The sequence below is a fragment of the Salmo salar genome, chromosome ssa14 (genome assembly GCF_905237065.1).
Source record: "Salmo salar chromosome ssa14, Ssal_v3.1, whole genome shotgun sequence".
In the NCBI taxonomy this organism is placed as follows: domain Eukaryota; kingdom Metazoa; phylum Chordata; class Actinopteri; order Salmoniformes; family Salmonidae; genus Salmo; species Salmo salar.
This window is the reverse complement of record NC_059455.1, coordinates 75,246,605-75,263,120: the sequence shown is the minus strand read 5'-3', so window position 1 is coordinate 75,263,120 and position 16,516 is coordinate 75,246,605.

Here is a 16,516-nt window from a genome sequence, read left to right as displayed (position 1 = left end):
CTGTCTTCATTTTTGTCCAAACATCCATAAAAAGTAAAGACAAGCATATCCATGTTACTAGCCTAAGAAACAAGGTTCATGAAATTGTTAACTTGCTGTAACAAATAACAACTCATTTACTGACTATCTCTGAAATTCACTCCAAATAATACATTTGATGATACAGTGGTAGCAAGACATGGTTTCAACATCTTCATGTTGCCGTTTGTTTTGTGTCATATTCCTGTAAAGCTTAAAGAGGATCTCTGTCAAAATGCTGTTGTGAAGTAATATGGCTACAGGTTCATCTGCCTCACCTAAAACACATTCTGATGGAAGCTGCTATAGACCACCAAATAGCTAACAGTAGTATCTGGATAATAGGTGTAGAAATTCTTGATAGTGTTACATGTGATATCCACAGAGAGGTATATTTTCTTGGGTGACCTAAATATTGATTGGAATACTATCATCAAAGCTGCCCACAAGAAAAAGTTTCTCTGAAACTCGTAAACTCAGTGCCTGCAACGGTTCGGTTTTAACCTTCAGTGGTAAAGTTACAAACTGCACAGAAATTAAATCATCAACATGTATTGATCACATCTTTACTAATGCTGCAGAAATCTGCTTTAAAGCGGTATCCATATCCATCTGATGTAGTGACTCACAATGGTAGCCATATCTGGGAAAACCCAAGTTCCAAAGGCTGGGCCTAATATAGTGTATAGTCTGGTGTGTAATGAAGGAGCAACCAGATGCTGCACTTGGACACAATTATGAAATAAGCATGCACCAATGAAGAAAATGACTGTAAAAACTGTTAAATCCCCAGTTGATTGTTGAGGAAATTGATGCACTGTACTGAAGTCAAGCCTGCTCCCCCTCACAGGCGACAAAGGCGCCAGGCTCTCAGCTTTTGCACTCCTGCCACCATGATACGCGCACACTGCCTTCCCCCTTCCGGGGCACATCAGCGTATTATTGGACTCACCTGGACTCAATCACCTGTCATTACCTCCCCTATACTCTGTCTGTTCCCAAGCTCTGTTCCCTGCTTCAGGGTAATGTTTGTTTGTCTTTGCATACCCGGTCTGACGCTGTCTGTCCTGTTTGATGTCTGTTCCATATTAAATGTTCTACTCCCGGCCTGCTTCTCTTCTCCAGCGTGGGTCTTTATAGAATCCTGGAAGCTCATCATAGGAAGATTCGGGAGCGCTAGCTTCCGATTGGTGGTGACGTCGGGTCCGAGGGCCACCCCGCCCGATGGGAACCGGGGTGCCTAAGCCAGCTTCGCTCCAGAGAGTTTTCTTGTCCGGTTGGCTCGAGGCAGGCGCCCATCCCACTTCAGGCCTCAGCCGGATCACCAGGGTTTTTGCCTCAGCCGGCGCGTGAAGTTCAGCACTTCAGCCGGCTCATCAGGCTCCCCACATTCCAGCAGGATCATCAGACTGTTACACCTCAACCGGGTCGTTCAGGCTCTCACGGCTCAGCCGTTCGCTCGCGGGCTCCCACGCCCCTGCCGGTTCGTTGGACTGTCACGCCCCTGTCCGTGGTCCCTAGCGCCCGGTCCTCGGCCCGTCACAGGCTCGCCCAGGTGGGGACAGCGTGTGGTGCCCCTAGAGGGGTGGGGGGTACTGTCCGCCTGCTCCCTCTCCCCTCCCTGGCACTCGGGCGCGCCAGAGCTCCCCCGTTCCACGCACTCCTCCACCATCAGTACGCATACCTGCCTTCGCCACCAGTCCGCGCGATTATTGGACTCACCTGGACTCCTGTGTCACTACCTCCCCTATATCTGTCTGTTCCCCAAGCTCTGTTCCATATTAGCTATTTCTACTCCCCGTACCTAAGGCGTGGGGTCCTTACAGTAGAAAGGGATGAGGCCAAAAGGAATGGCAAATAAGTCTGGATGCACAGCTGATTGGCAAAGCACTGTAAATTGAGAAATCATGTGACTAAACTGAACTAAAAGAAGAAAAGAAACAATAATATGAAACTAAGATAAATGATATAAAGAAATTTATGAATTTATAAAATGATTTTTTTTTAAACGGCAACCTCGGCTCCATCATTCATTGAATAAGATGGCTCATTCATCACAAAACCCACTAATATTGTCAACTACTTTAATGATTTTGTCATTGGCGATTAGAAAATGTAGACATGACATGTCAACAACAAATTCTGAACCTACACTTACTGCACCAACTGACCAAATTATGAAAGACAAGCACTCTAATTTTTGAATTCCATAAAGTGAGTGTGTAGCAGAGGTGAAAAAATCATTAGTTTCTAGCAACAATACAGCCAGCTTCACCTGGATCTGACAACATACTGTAGATGGAAAATGACTGAGCATGAGAGAGGACAATATTGCAACTCCTATTTGCCATCTCTTCACCTGCTCAGAGTATGTGCCCTCAGGCCTGGAGAGGAAGCAAAAGTCATTCCTCTACCCAAGATTAGCAAAAGTGCCCTTTACTGGCTCAAACAAACAAACCAAGAAGCCTGTTACCAACCCTTAGCAAACTTTTGGAAAAATGGTGTTTGTACCAGATACAATGCCATTTCACAGTAAACAAAATGAACAATAGGTTTTGTGCACACTTATAGGGGAAGGGCATTCAATATGTACTGCACAAACATAAATGGCTGGCTGAGAGAATCCTGATAATAAAAATATTGTTTTAGACTGCAAAGCTTTTGACATAATCGATCATAATCTGCTGCTGGAAAACATACAGTACATTCGCGAAAGTATTCAAACCCTTCACTTTTTAGACATTCTGTTGCTTACTTTGTCATTCCTAAAATGGATGAAATAGTTTTTCCCTCTCATCAATCACACACAATACCCCATAATGAAATAAAAACCTGTTTTTTTACATTTTTGCAAATGTATATAAAAAAACTGAAAATATCGTATTTACTTAAGTATTCAGACCCTTTACTCAGTAGTGTGTTGAAGCACCTTGGCAGTGATTACAGCCTCGAGCCTTCTTGGGTATGAAGCTAACAAGCTTGGCACACCTGTATTTGGGGAGCCTCCCATTCTTCTCTGTGTGATCCTCTCAAACTCTGTCAGGTTGGATGGGGAGCATCGCTATTTTCAGTCTTTCCAGAGATTTTGACTGGTTCAAGTCTGCCTCTGGCTGGGACACTCAAGGACATTGGAGACTATCCAAGAAACTCCTGCATTATCTTGGTCAGCTTAGGGTTGTTGTTCCTGTTGGAAATAGTGAAACCATTGCTCCAGTCTGAGGTCCTGGAGCGCCTGGAGCAGGTTTTCATCAAGGATCTTCTCGGTACTGTTTTCTTGTCTAACTTTGCGTCATCCTGACTAGTCTCCCAGTCTCTGCCGCTGTTAAACATCCGATGAGGCCGCCATCACCATACCACTGTAGGGGATGAAATGGGCCAGTTGATGAGCGGTGTTTGTTTTCCTCCAGACGTGACGTTTGGCATTCAGGGCAAATAAAGTTCAATCTGGGTTTTCATCAGACCAGAGAATCTGTTTTCATGGTCTGTGAGTCCTTTAGGTGCCTTTTGGCAAACACCAAGCTGGTTGTCATGTGCTCTTTACTGAAGAGTGGCTTCCGTCTGCCACTTCTACCACAGTGGCCTGATTGGTGGAGTGCTGCAAAAGATGGTTTTCTTTCTGGAAGGTTCTCCCATCTCCAGAGGAACTCTGGAGCTCTGTCAGAGGGAATCATCTGCCTTGGTCAACCTCACATCAGCGGCCCTTCTCCCAATGGTTCAGTTTGGCCGGGAGGCTAGCTCTAGGAAGAAAGTCTTGGTGGTTCCAAACTTCTTCCATTTAAGAATGGGCCACTGTGTTCTTGGGAACCTTTGATGCTGCAGAAATTCTTAAAGTACCTTTCCCCAGATCTGTGCTTGACACACCTCCGTATCTTCAGAGCTCTATGGACAATTCCTAGACACAGGGTGGGACCATATAGACAGGTGTGTGCCCTTCCAAATCAATGTCCAATCAATCGAATTTACCTGCCAGGTGGACTCCTCCAATCAAGTTGTAGAAACATCTCAATGAGGATCAAAGGGAAACAGGATGCACCTGAGCTCCATTTGAATCTCATAAAAGGGTCTGAATACTTATGTAATAAAGTATTGTTTTTAGTTTTTAATACATTTGCAAACATTTAAAAAACCTGTTTTCACTTTGTCATTATATTGTGAGGGGAAACCATTGATCAATTTTAGAGTAAGGGCTGCAACATAAACAAAATGTGGAAAAGTAAAGGGGTCTGAATACTTTCCCGAAGGCACTGTAAAGGGCGTTATGGCTTTACATCCCCTGCTATATTGTGATTTATTACCCGTTCAACATAAACACAGTGGGTGTTCTTTTAAATGGAAGCCCTCCAACATATTCCAGGCAGAGTCAGGTATTCCCCAGGCAGCTGTCCAGGCCCCTTTACTTTTTAAACAAGTTTACTAATGACCTGTCACTGGCTGTGAGTTAAGCCTGTGTGTCTATGTATGCTGGATGACTCAACACTATACGTCAGCCACCACAGCAATAGAAATCACTACAACCCTTAATGTGTGGCAAGAAATAAGCAATTAAATATTTCCCAAACAAAAACGCACATTTGGGACAAATCATCATAATTCTAAAAATGAATAAGGAAATTGAGCAACTTGAGGAGACTAAATCAAGCTGAGTAACTTGGATTGTAAACCTGTCATGTCAAAACATATTGATGCAAACAGTAGCTAAGATGTTAAGAAGTCTGTCCATAATAAAGCACTGCTCTTCCTTCTTAACAACACTATAAGAATATGGAACAGTGGGGTACTGTGAAGAGACACACACAGGCACAGACACATACATACATACATACACATGATAACATAAACACTATACACACTTAAACATGGATTTTGTGTTGTAGATATGTGGTGGTGAAAAGAGTCGTGGCTCGAGGGCACATGCTTAATGTGTTGTGAAATCTGTTATGAAATGTATTGTTGTGTTTTAAAAATGGTATATAACTAGTTTTAATTTTGTTTGGACCCCAGGAAGAATAGTTGCTACCTTGGCAGCAGTTTATGGGATCCTGACACAAATGCAAATACTAAAGCATAGCATACTAACAGAAGTACTTTGTCAAAGAATTCAGCATTTCCGTAGATGCTTCTCCAAAAGAAGATCATATTCTTCAATTCTGCAATCGAAGCAAGAAAACTTGTATAATTTTCACACTCCCCTATACCAAAGTGATCAATGTTTGCCTTATCTGCTAGACTATCTCAGTGTGAGAAGAGACAGAAAACTCAAGTGAGGAAGTGGTTTAACCTCTGAGCTGGAATTCTGTGTCCTGGAGTGCTGATTTGGTCGGGTGAAGAGGGCTCTGATGGGGCCAGCTCTCAACAACCAGCCAAAAAGAACAGAGCTGATTAATCTGTAGAATTAAGGTGAAGGGGAAACTAACCTGTCTGCCTGTCTCTGCTCATCTTCTGCCAAGTTTAGGTCTGCAACACTCAGTAGGTACAATGCTTTATAACTTGTTACAACTATGGCAAAAGAATAGGCGGCAATATAACAGCATCATAATGCATTTAACCTGTGGGCTTTAAAGTAAGGGCCAGTTCAGTAAATTAATGCGAGGAGGGTGTTGTTGCTAAAGCCGGAATTTCTGACCGTAGTATTTTTGTGTTTTTGTAATGCAAGTAGATTGAGTACATCACTGATCACACATAGGCCTGCCACATACTGTATGACTGATGTTGGTGTCAGCTGATTTGATAGAAATTCACTGGTTTTTAACTTTGTTCCATTGCTTCTTTAATAGAAGGACAGATTTGTGCATTATTATTATGCATGAAATATTGCTTTGAATAATATGGGAACAGCAAACACTACTAAAACAGAGAAAACAGAGGATTACAAGAGGCTTTTGCTCCATAATGTGATTTTAAAAGAAAATCTTACCTTTTGTCTTCCATGTTTCCTATAAGGCTGGTGGGAGGTGGAGATTAGCTCAGAGAATGGAGTTTGTCTGAAAGCCGATTAGCCAGAACTGGAAACAGGCCAAATTGAGTTTTCTCTCTGCTAAAAAAAAGGCGGTTTGCTGTGTGTTCAGCCAGTAAGAACTCTGGGAGAATCATCACAACATAATGAATGCCATTTCTACTTTGTGGATCTTGTTTGTTATTTTAATGCGCAGATGACATGTCATTACATTGAATATTAGCAGGTAGACCGAGACGTATGTTGGCTTATTATAAATTTTCAGTCCTTAAATGAACATATTTAAAAACGAATATTGATATTTGTAAATGATCCATCAAACAGAATATCTGAGTGTCAAATGTCCAATCATTGAACATTCATCCCAGATCCATTGTCAACCTGATCCAAGAACCACTGTTACACTAGACCCTGGGGGTACTTGACCTATCCACAGGGGAACTTAAAAGACCATGGTTCCATAGGGTTACTGGTAAACGCACGTGAGGGCAATTTCATGGGTATTCCAAAAGAGCTTCAAATTCAGTTGGTAGCACTGTAACCAAAAAAGGTTGGGAACCACTGCTCTAGGCAGCTCTAAACACCACATAGCTTTTAGTTGACTCCTCTTTGTTCCTATATACCCCACGATACAAATAGTACATATCATTGTTCCTTTTGGAATTGTTTTTTTAAATTACTTTTATGTCACCCAAAAACCCTAAACAGCTTTTAAATCACAAATTATAATTTCAAATGTTAAAAATTGTAAGACCTACATAAATTCTCAATGCGTCCATTGAATGATGGGCCACACCTGAAAAGTGTAGTTACGACTGGCCTAAGAGGTATATGGTTCAAGATGCAAAGGCTGAAAAGAAGCCAGCATCCTGTACGCAAAGGATCAAAACTCACATTCTGCTTGACTTTTGAGATCATGTGATGATTGACAAATGAATATTGTCAATTGGGATTTCCAAACGATGTCTCAAGTTTAAACGTTAAAGTTATTGTTTGAATACTCAGACCAAATCGGCTGGCGGCTTTTAAGTTTGGATGTATCATAACCTCAAGCAGACCCAGATGCAGACACAGGAGGTAGATGGTTGAAGCTCCTAGATGTTTAATAATCCAAAAGGAGTAGGCAAAAGAATGGTCGTGACAGGCAAAAGGTCAAAACCAGATCAGGAGTCCACAGGAGGTACAGAAGTGGCAGACAGGTTCGAGGTGTCAAGGCAGGTAGAATGAGCCAGGCAGACGATACAGAGTCCAGAATCAGGCAAGGTTCAAAACCAGGAGGACTAGAAAAAGGAGAAATAGCAAAAGCAGGAGAACGGAAAACTGCTGTTGACTTCTGGACATAACAAAGAGTAAACTGGCACAGAGAGACAGAAAATACATCGAAAATAAGCGACACCTGGAGAGGGTGGAGACAATAACAAGGACAGTGAAACAGATCAGGTGTGACAGGATATATCCAACATAACCGAGCCGCACCCACTGTCATCCACTTCCCCAATATTCTGCAAGGCCCAGCCTGCGTAATGTGTTGGTTTGAGGCTATTTACAGTCCATGTGACAGTGCTTTTTGTAGCCTGTACTGTATTGTATGGTACCCTCATACCCTACCCTCAGTCACTGTGGTAAACTAGTTGTCAGGCAGTGTTATCTGACAAACTGTCTGTCACTCCTCTCCTCCTCAAGGCCAGCCAGAAATAGCTACAGCTGAAGTCGGAAGTTTACATGTCAAATCTTTTAGCCAAATACATTTCAACTCAGTTTTTCACACCCTGGACTTTTAATCCTAGTAAAACTTCCCCGTCTTAGGTCAATAGGATCACCCTTTATTTTAAGGATGTGAAATGTCAGAATAATAGTAGAGAGAATGATTTATTTCAGCTTTTATTTCTTTTCATCACATTCTAGTGGGTCAGAAGTGTACATACACTCACTAGTATTTGGTAGCATTGCCTTAAATTTGCTTAACTGGTCAAACGTTTCTGCAGGTAGCCTTCCACAAGCTTCCCCACAATAAGTTAGTGTCAGCCAGCCCTGACCCTAGTAAGATGTCATTTTCTATAGTAGAGCAGGGCAGGGTGTTACAGGGGGTGTTTTGTGTTGTTCTAAGGTGTTCTATTTCTATGTTTAGTTCTAGTTTGTCTATTTCTATGTTGGGATTTGTGGTTGATCTCTAATTGGAGGCAGCTGATCCTTATTTGCCTCTTGGATTAGAGATCATATTTAAGTGCAGGAGTTTTTCTTCCTGTTTGTGGGTTATTATTTTTGAGTTTGTTTTTGGCGCCACGGCTTGTTGTTTTGTTTTTTCAAGTAATTTAAGTGTATTGCATTTCAGTTTCAATGCTTAATAAATATGTGGAACTACGAACACGCTTTGTATTTCGTCCGCCCTTCAACAGCCGGTATTGGGTTAATTTGGGCCCATTCTCCTGACAGAGTTGGTGTAACTGAATCAGGTTTGTAGGCCTTCTTGTTTCTCGCACACATTTTTTCAGTTCTGCCTAATAAATTTTAAATGATTGAGGTCAGGCTTTGTAACGGCCACTCCAATACCTGACTTTGTTGTTCCTAAGCCATTTTTGCCGCCGCCTTTGAAGTGGTTGCTTGGGGTCATTGTTCATTTAGAAGACCCATTTGCTAATTAAAACTTTTTGTCTCCTGACTGATGTCTTGAGACGTTGCTTCAATATACAGTGAAAAGTATTTATCCCCTGCTGATTTTGTTTGTTTGCCCACTGACAAAGAAATGATCAGTCTATAATTTTAATGGCAGGTTTATTTGAACAGTGAGAGACAGAATAACAACAAAAAAATCCTGAAACACGCTCAAAAATATTAGAAATTAATTTGCATTTTAATGAGGGAAATAAGTATTTGTCCCCCTCTTCAATCAGAGATTTCTGTTTTCTTAGTAGTGTCTTTATACAGATAGTAAGCTGAGATTAGGTTAAATAATTTCAAAGGGGAGTGCTCCAATCTCAGTTTGTTACCTGTATAAAAGACATCTGTCCACAGAAGCAATCAACTGAACTGATTCCAAACTTTCAATTGCGTGGCAAAGACCAAAGAACTCTTCCAAGGATGTCAGGGACAAGATTGTAGACCCGCTACAGTGCTGGAATGGGCTACAAGACCATCGCCAAGGCTTGGTGAGAAGGTGACAACAGTTGAAGAAACACAAAAGAACTGTCAATTCTCGCTTGGGGCTCCATGCAAGATCTCACCGTGGGAGGTAAATGATTATGAGAACGGTGAGGAATCAGCCCAGAACTACACGGAGGACCTTGTCAATGATCTCAAGGCAGCTGGGACCATAATACAAAGAAAACAATTGCAAACACACTACCGCTCTTCCGGTAGCGACTGAAATCCTGCAGCGCCCGCAAGGTCCCCCTGCTCAAGAAAGCACATATACAAGCCTGCCTGAAGCCTACAATGAACACCTGAATGATCTAGAGGACAACTGGGTGAAAGTGTTGTGGTCAGATGAAAATCAAAATGAAAGCTTCTTGGCATCAACTCAACTGCCGTAGTTTGGAGGAGGAGGAATGCTCAATATCCCAAGAACACCATCCCCACCGTCAAACATGGAGGTGGAAACATTATGCTTTGGGAGTTAGCTTTTCAAGGGTACAGGACAACTTCAATAAGATCACGGGGACGATGGATGGGCCATGTACCGTCAAATTCGTGAGAACCTCCTTCCTGTTAGGTATTGAAAATGGGTCGTGGATGGGTATTCCAGCATGACAACGACCCAAAACAATGGCCAAGGCAACAAAGGAGTGGTCTCAAGAAGTTATACACAGAAGGTCCTGGAGTGGCCTAGCCAGTCTCAGACCTTAATCCCATAGAAAATCTGTGGAGGGAGCTGAAGGTTGAGTTGCCAAACGTCAGCCTCAAAAACCTTAATGACTTAGAGAAGATTCCAAAGAGGAGTGGGACAAAATCCTCCTGATGTGTGCAAACCTGGTGGCCAACTACAAGAAACGTCTGACCTCTGCAATTGCCAACAAGCGGTTTTGCCACCAAGTACTAAGTCATGTTTTGCAGAGGGGTCAAATACTTATTTCTCTCATTAAAATGCAAATCACTTTACAACATTTTTACATGCGCTTTTCTCTGGATTTTTTTGTTGTTATTCTGTCTCTCACTGTTCAAATAAACCTACCATTAAAAATTATAGGACTGATCATTTTGTTGTAATTGAACGTGACAAAATCAGCAGGATCAAATACTTTTTCCCCTTACTGTATCCACATAATTTTCTCCTTATGATACCATCTAGTTTGTGAAGGTGCACAAACTCCTCCTGCAGCAAAGCAACCTCCACAACATGATGCTGCCACCCCCGTGCTTCACGCTTGGGATAGTCTTCTTCGCTGTAAGCTCTCCCGCTTTCCTCCCAACATATTACGGCTCACAAGGTAACAAACAGTTCTATGCTTGTTTCATCAGACCAGAGACCATTTCTCCGTGTGCAATGATCTTGTCCCCATGTGTGCAGTTGCAAACCGTAGTCTGGCTTTCTTGGTGGAGGTTTTGGAGCATTGGGCATCTTCCTTAAGCAAACGGCCTTTCAGGTTATGTCGATATAGGACCCGTTTACTGTGGATATAGATACTTTTAAATTCCGTTTTCCTCCAGCATCTTGTGGTGTCCTTTGTTGTTTCCTGGGAATGATTTGCACGTTTTGCACCAAAAGCAATGCTCATCTCTAGGAGACAGAATGCGATCCTTCCTGAGCGTATGACAGCTGTCGTGGTCCCATGGTGTTTATACCTTCAGGCGCTTGGAAATCAGTTGCTATGATGAACCAGACTTGTGGAGGTCTAAGCAATTTTTTTTTCTTTGGAGGTCTTGGATTATTTTTTGATTTACCATGATGCTAAAGAGGCACTGAGCTCTGAAGGTAGGCCTTTAAATACATCCACAGGTACACCTCCAACTGACTCAAATTATGTCAATTAACCTATCAGAAGATTCTAAAGCCATGACATCATTTTATGAATTTTCCAAGCTGTTTAAAGGCACAGTCAAATTAGTGTATGTAAACTTCTGACCCACTGGAAATTGTGATACAGGAATTATAAGTGAAATACCCGTCTGTAAACAGTTGTTGGAAAATGACTTGTGTCATGCACAAAGTAGATGTCCTAAATCCCGACTTGCCAAAACTATAGGTATTTGTTAAGAAATTTGTGGAGTGGTTGAAAATCCAGTTTATGTTCTTCTAAAGGAAATGTAAGGTGGGATTGAGGAAAGGGTAGGGCGACCGCCGGATTGGGGCGGGTGTATTGTTGCCACTGTGTTCCCAGGAGGAGAAAAAGAGAGACAGTAACCCTTCTCCTCCTCCTCACTAAGACAGCTTAACCATGGTCACCCACTAACCAATGGCCGTGGTACAAACATTTATCTTGTGTGCACTTTTCACCATAGAGGCTCTTGGAAAATATAGGCGGGTGACTTACTACACCTGTACATGAGATATACATTCAAAGTGTAGATTACATCTACCGATATTTGTTTCCTCACCCTTTTTACTCAAACACTCAGCCACACATTCACATGCACACTCTATCAATAAATCAATCATCCTCACAAGGAAGATGTTGCATCATTGACGGTATGTCTCCATTGAGATTCCAAAACCACCCTGAAGCACATGTATTTTGATTTGTCCTGTAGTTTTATGATATCGCAGGTCTACCAATGTTACAGTTATCATCGCCAAGATATCACAAACAAGCACACACACACCGGTCGTGTTCCTCTGCCCAGGCATTTCGGATGCATGCCAGATCTTACAACGCCTGATTGGTATTTGAAGTATCAGCTAACCACATCATGTTACAACAACCTGTCAGTTGATGACACAGTCGGCGACGCAGGGTCATTCAGAAAATTAAAACAATTGGTATCGCTTTTAATTTCAAGACACTCACCATCCAGTGTCAGAAAGGTATTTACTGGACAGATGAGCACCAGTTATGGTGTATTGAGAGTAATGTGTTTGAGATAAGTAGAAGCTCTGTATGCTTAGTGGCCCTTTATCACTAGAGAGCGCTCTACTGACACTCTTCTATTTCATAGCGACCCCTCAAAGATGGCTAGATAATAAACTTCCACCATAAAAAGGCCCAACCCGGCAGCGAAAAGAAATACGTGTTTGATAGTGTATGCATTTTAAAAAATATGTACTATTATTTGGATGTTTATATAGAGGTATACTTGTAAAACTTTTTTAAATAAACTGTATAGGTGACCAACGCGACATTCCACACAACTCCAGAGGAAGTGCTTTGAGTTCTGCTCATAACTTTTTTAACAAAGACTAACTAAACATGTTGATTCCAAATAAAAAAGAGTCATCAGCCACACACAGATGTCCATAACATAACAAACAAAAAAACAATGTGTGGAACAGTTTCCAGAACCAGTCATCCTGAGAACAGTGGGCGACTCCCGGTAGACCCAAAGGTACTGTATGCCTGGGGTATGCAAGCTCGCGCTAACAACATTCCCTCCAATAACATCTTTTGAACACTTTTACACCAAGGAAATGCCTTGCAAAACATGATAAAACAAACGCCTTTGCCCTGTACGACGGCTTCTAATCAGTCTTTCTGTGCTTTTTTTCTACATGTCACCTATGGGCTAATCTTGCAACAGCGGTCTCTACTAACACAGAGGTGAGAGGAGCACATTCAAAGACTTTGTTAGTGTGTTTGGTCCTTCTTGCACACAGGAACATTGTAGCATTTTTGTGCTGAATTTTCCACCTCTGGTCTAGTGTTCATTTGTTGGTATTGGCTTATTGTTGTTTGTAAAATGTTTCTTTGGATACATTTACATTTCCAGTCATTTAGCGAGACGCTCTTATCCAGAGAGCGACTTACAGTAGTGAATGCATTAAGCATTTCTTTTACATTTTTTTCTGTGCTGGCTTCCACATGAATTGACCCCACAACCTGGGCAGTTGCAAACTACCAGTGCTCTACCAACTGAGCTACAGGGATAGTTTATTTTTGTTTTTTTGTCTTGTTTCCTCTTAAGGCAGGTTCAAAAACATTCATGGGCCCTTACACCTTCTCCTCTAACTTTCCCTCCCCTCCTATAACTTTCTACACTTTACTCCTCCTATAACTTTCCACACTCTCCTCCTATAACTTTCCCCACACACTCTGCTAACCCTCCCCCCCTCCTACTTTCCCTCTCCCCTCCCATAACTTTCACACACCCCTTCTATAACCACCACACCCCTCCTTCTGCACTTCCACACTCTCCTCCTCCCATAATTTTCCCACCTCCTTCTGCTAAATTCCACACTCCTCCTCCTCCTATAAACTTCCACTCCCTCCCTATAACCTTCCCTCTCCCCTCTCCTCTTTCCACACCCCTTGATAACTTTCACACACCCCTCCTTCTGTAACTTCCACTCTCTCCTCCATCTATAACCCTCTCCTCCATCTATAACTTCCACACTCTCCTCCATCTATAACTTCCACACTCCTCCATCTATAACTTTCACACTCTCCTCCTTCTCAACTTTCACACTCTCCCTCCTTCTTTCCCACCTCTCCTCCCCATAACTTTCGACTCCTCCCAACTCTTTCTCTCCTCACTACTTTCCACCTCTCCTCCCTAAACCTTCCTCTCCTCTTCCAGCAACTTTCACCTCTCTCCACATCTATAACTTCACACTCTCTTTTCCTCCACTCTCATAACTTTCACACTCTCCCTCCATCTACAACTTTCTACCTCTCCTCCATCTATAACTTTCGCCTCCTCCATCTATAACTTCCACACTCTCCTCCTTCTAACTTCCACACTCTCCTCCTTCTAACTTTCCCACCTCTCCTCCCTTCACTTTCACTCTCCTCCTTCAAACTTTCCAACACTCTCCTCCTTCGAACTTCCACTCTCCTCCTTCCCCCTTTCTCTCCTCCCTTCCCCAACTTTTTCCTCTCACCCTCCCAACTTTCTCCCCCTCCTCTAACTTTTCACTCCCCTCACTCCTATAACTTTCCTCCCTCCTCCTCTATCTTTCCTCTCTCTCTCTCAACACTTCTCGCCACACTCCCTCCTCTAACTTTCCACCTCTCTCCTCCCCTACTTTCACACTCTCCTCCTCTCTCTTTATTTTTTTTTTTTTTTTTTTTCACACACTATCCCTACTAACTTTCACTCTCTCTCTACTAACTCTCACACACTACCCTCCTTCTCATAGCCCACACACTCAGTGATGTCCATAACTTAACACACAAACTAATTATCCTCAACAACTCAATCCTTTTATTGTGTTTGTGCATGACCTTTGGCCCCCAGAATCAATGAGGAGCATGTTTGTCTTGTTTCCTCTCTTCCAAGGCTGGTCCAAAAACATTCATGGGCCCTTACACACTCTCCTCCTATAACTTTCACACTTTACTCCTCCTATAACTTTCCTCTTCCCTCTAACTTTCACACACACTCCTATAACTTTTCCCTCCCCTCTAACTTTCCCTCTCCTCACTTTTCCACACCCCTTCTACTCTTTCACAATAACCCTCCTTTCTGTAACTTCCACACTCTCCCTCCTCTTCTGTAACTCACACTCTCCTCCTTCTGTAACTTCCACACTCTCCTCCTTCTGCCAACTTTCACACTCTCCTCCTTCTGAACTTCCACATCTCCTCCTTCTAACTTTCCACACTCTCCTTCTGTAACTCCACACTCCCCTCCTGTAGCACTTCCACACTCCCCTCTCCTGCTAACTTTCACACTCTCTCCTCCTCTACCTTTTCAACTCTCCTCCTCCTCAAACTTTCCACTCTCCTCCTCCTATAACTTTCTCTCCTCCTCTATAACTTTCACACCCCTTCTATAACTTTCCTCTCCCCTCCTCCTACTTCTTTCCCACACACCCCTTCCTATAACTTTCCTCCCTCCTCCATCTAAAACTTTCTCCTCCTCCATCTATAACTTTCACACTCCTCCTCCATCTATAACTCTCCACACTCCCTCCTCCAAACTTTCACACTCCTCCTCCAACAACTTTCCCACTACTCCTCCTCACAACCTTTCACACTCTCCTCCTCCAATCTTTCCACTCTCCTCCCTGAACTTTTTTCACTCTCCCTCTTTCCACACTCCTCCCCTTCTATAAACTTACACACACCTCAGTATGGTCAAAAACAACACACCAAACTGGTTAATCACTCAACAACCAATCCGCTTTATTGTGTTTGTGGCACGGCCCCACAAGAATCCAATAGGAACTTGAGCTGATTGGGTGAAAGCTGTGAACACTCGAACCCTAGCCAACCAGCTATGTGCTCTGTGTGACTTATCACTTATCTCCAGTGCTGGTTTGTAGCCGAGTAATGGCTTTCTCAACAGGCTGTTAGAGCTTTTCACACTACTGAGCCAACTGGGCCGAGCCACCATAGTGCTGGAACCGTGCTGGAAAAAGAAATGATCAGAGCCAGCACAGTACAGTCCTATAGTGTGATCTGGCTTAAGTGCTGATTTGCCTCTCTCCAAACCAAAGGGAATGAGAGAGAGTGAAATGGTGGTGAAGAAGAAAGCGCAAACATATCCGGCCCAACTTGGACACCAACTACCTTTGTCTATGCACACATCTAGTTAACCATGCCACATAGTTAATGTATGTTAGTCATTGGATGCTATATCGCTTGATAATAAGGTGCTAAATGCGATTAAAAACAACATCAACATTGCATTGATATTTTTAAAGCCTTATAGTTTATCTAACATGAACAAGAGTATCCAATGCAGACAAGAATTCCACAAGCATCACATTAGCATATCAAAAATAAACAATGTTTCTGATCATGGTTTATCTTTGACTTGAATGTCTTATTGTAAAGGAATCATGTACAGGTGGGGTGTGTTGTTGTGTTTCAGCACAGAAATGATGTTACAGACAATCTGCAGAGGGAATTATTGTGCACAGAATCAAATATGGGGCGCTCTTAGGATAATTGCTTCTTTGAGGAAGATGATGTCAACCAATTACTCATGAGTTATGACATTCTGAAGTGTATTAGCTTTACAAAGACATGGACTGGATAAGGTCCAGGACAGTTTATCGCTTCCTTAGAAATCCAAAGATGAAACATCTACCAATTCTGCAGGTGCAATAATACCTACTAGGTCCTCTCTAATTAAACCTTCAAAACTCACGCACCGGGAGGGCCTAAAGATCAACGTTTGGACATGACGTGATGAGTCTTCTCGACCCCTAACCAGCTACAATCTCATGGAATGTCTTATGAAACAATAGTAAAGCATTATGTTGTCTGGTATTAAAACAGTCTCCAGACTGGACATCACCTAGCGTAGTAACCAAGAAATGCTTATTTTTAGTGATGTTACTGCAGGCCCATGACACTAGAAACCAGTCAACCCAGACTGACCTAAGTTGAACACTGGAGTTGCGAAGTTACCTGACCTTGACCACAGCACAACGGCATGTGCAGATGGTCCCGACCACACAGAATCGTCCCGAGGCTTTGACAGTCATGGTCATTATTGACTTCTCTC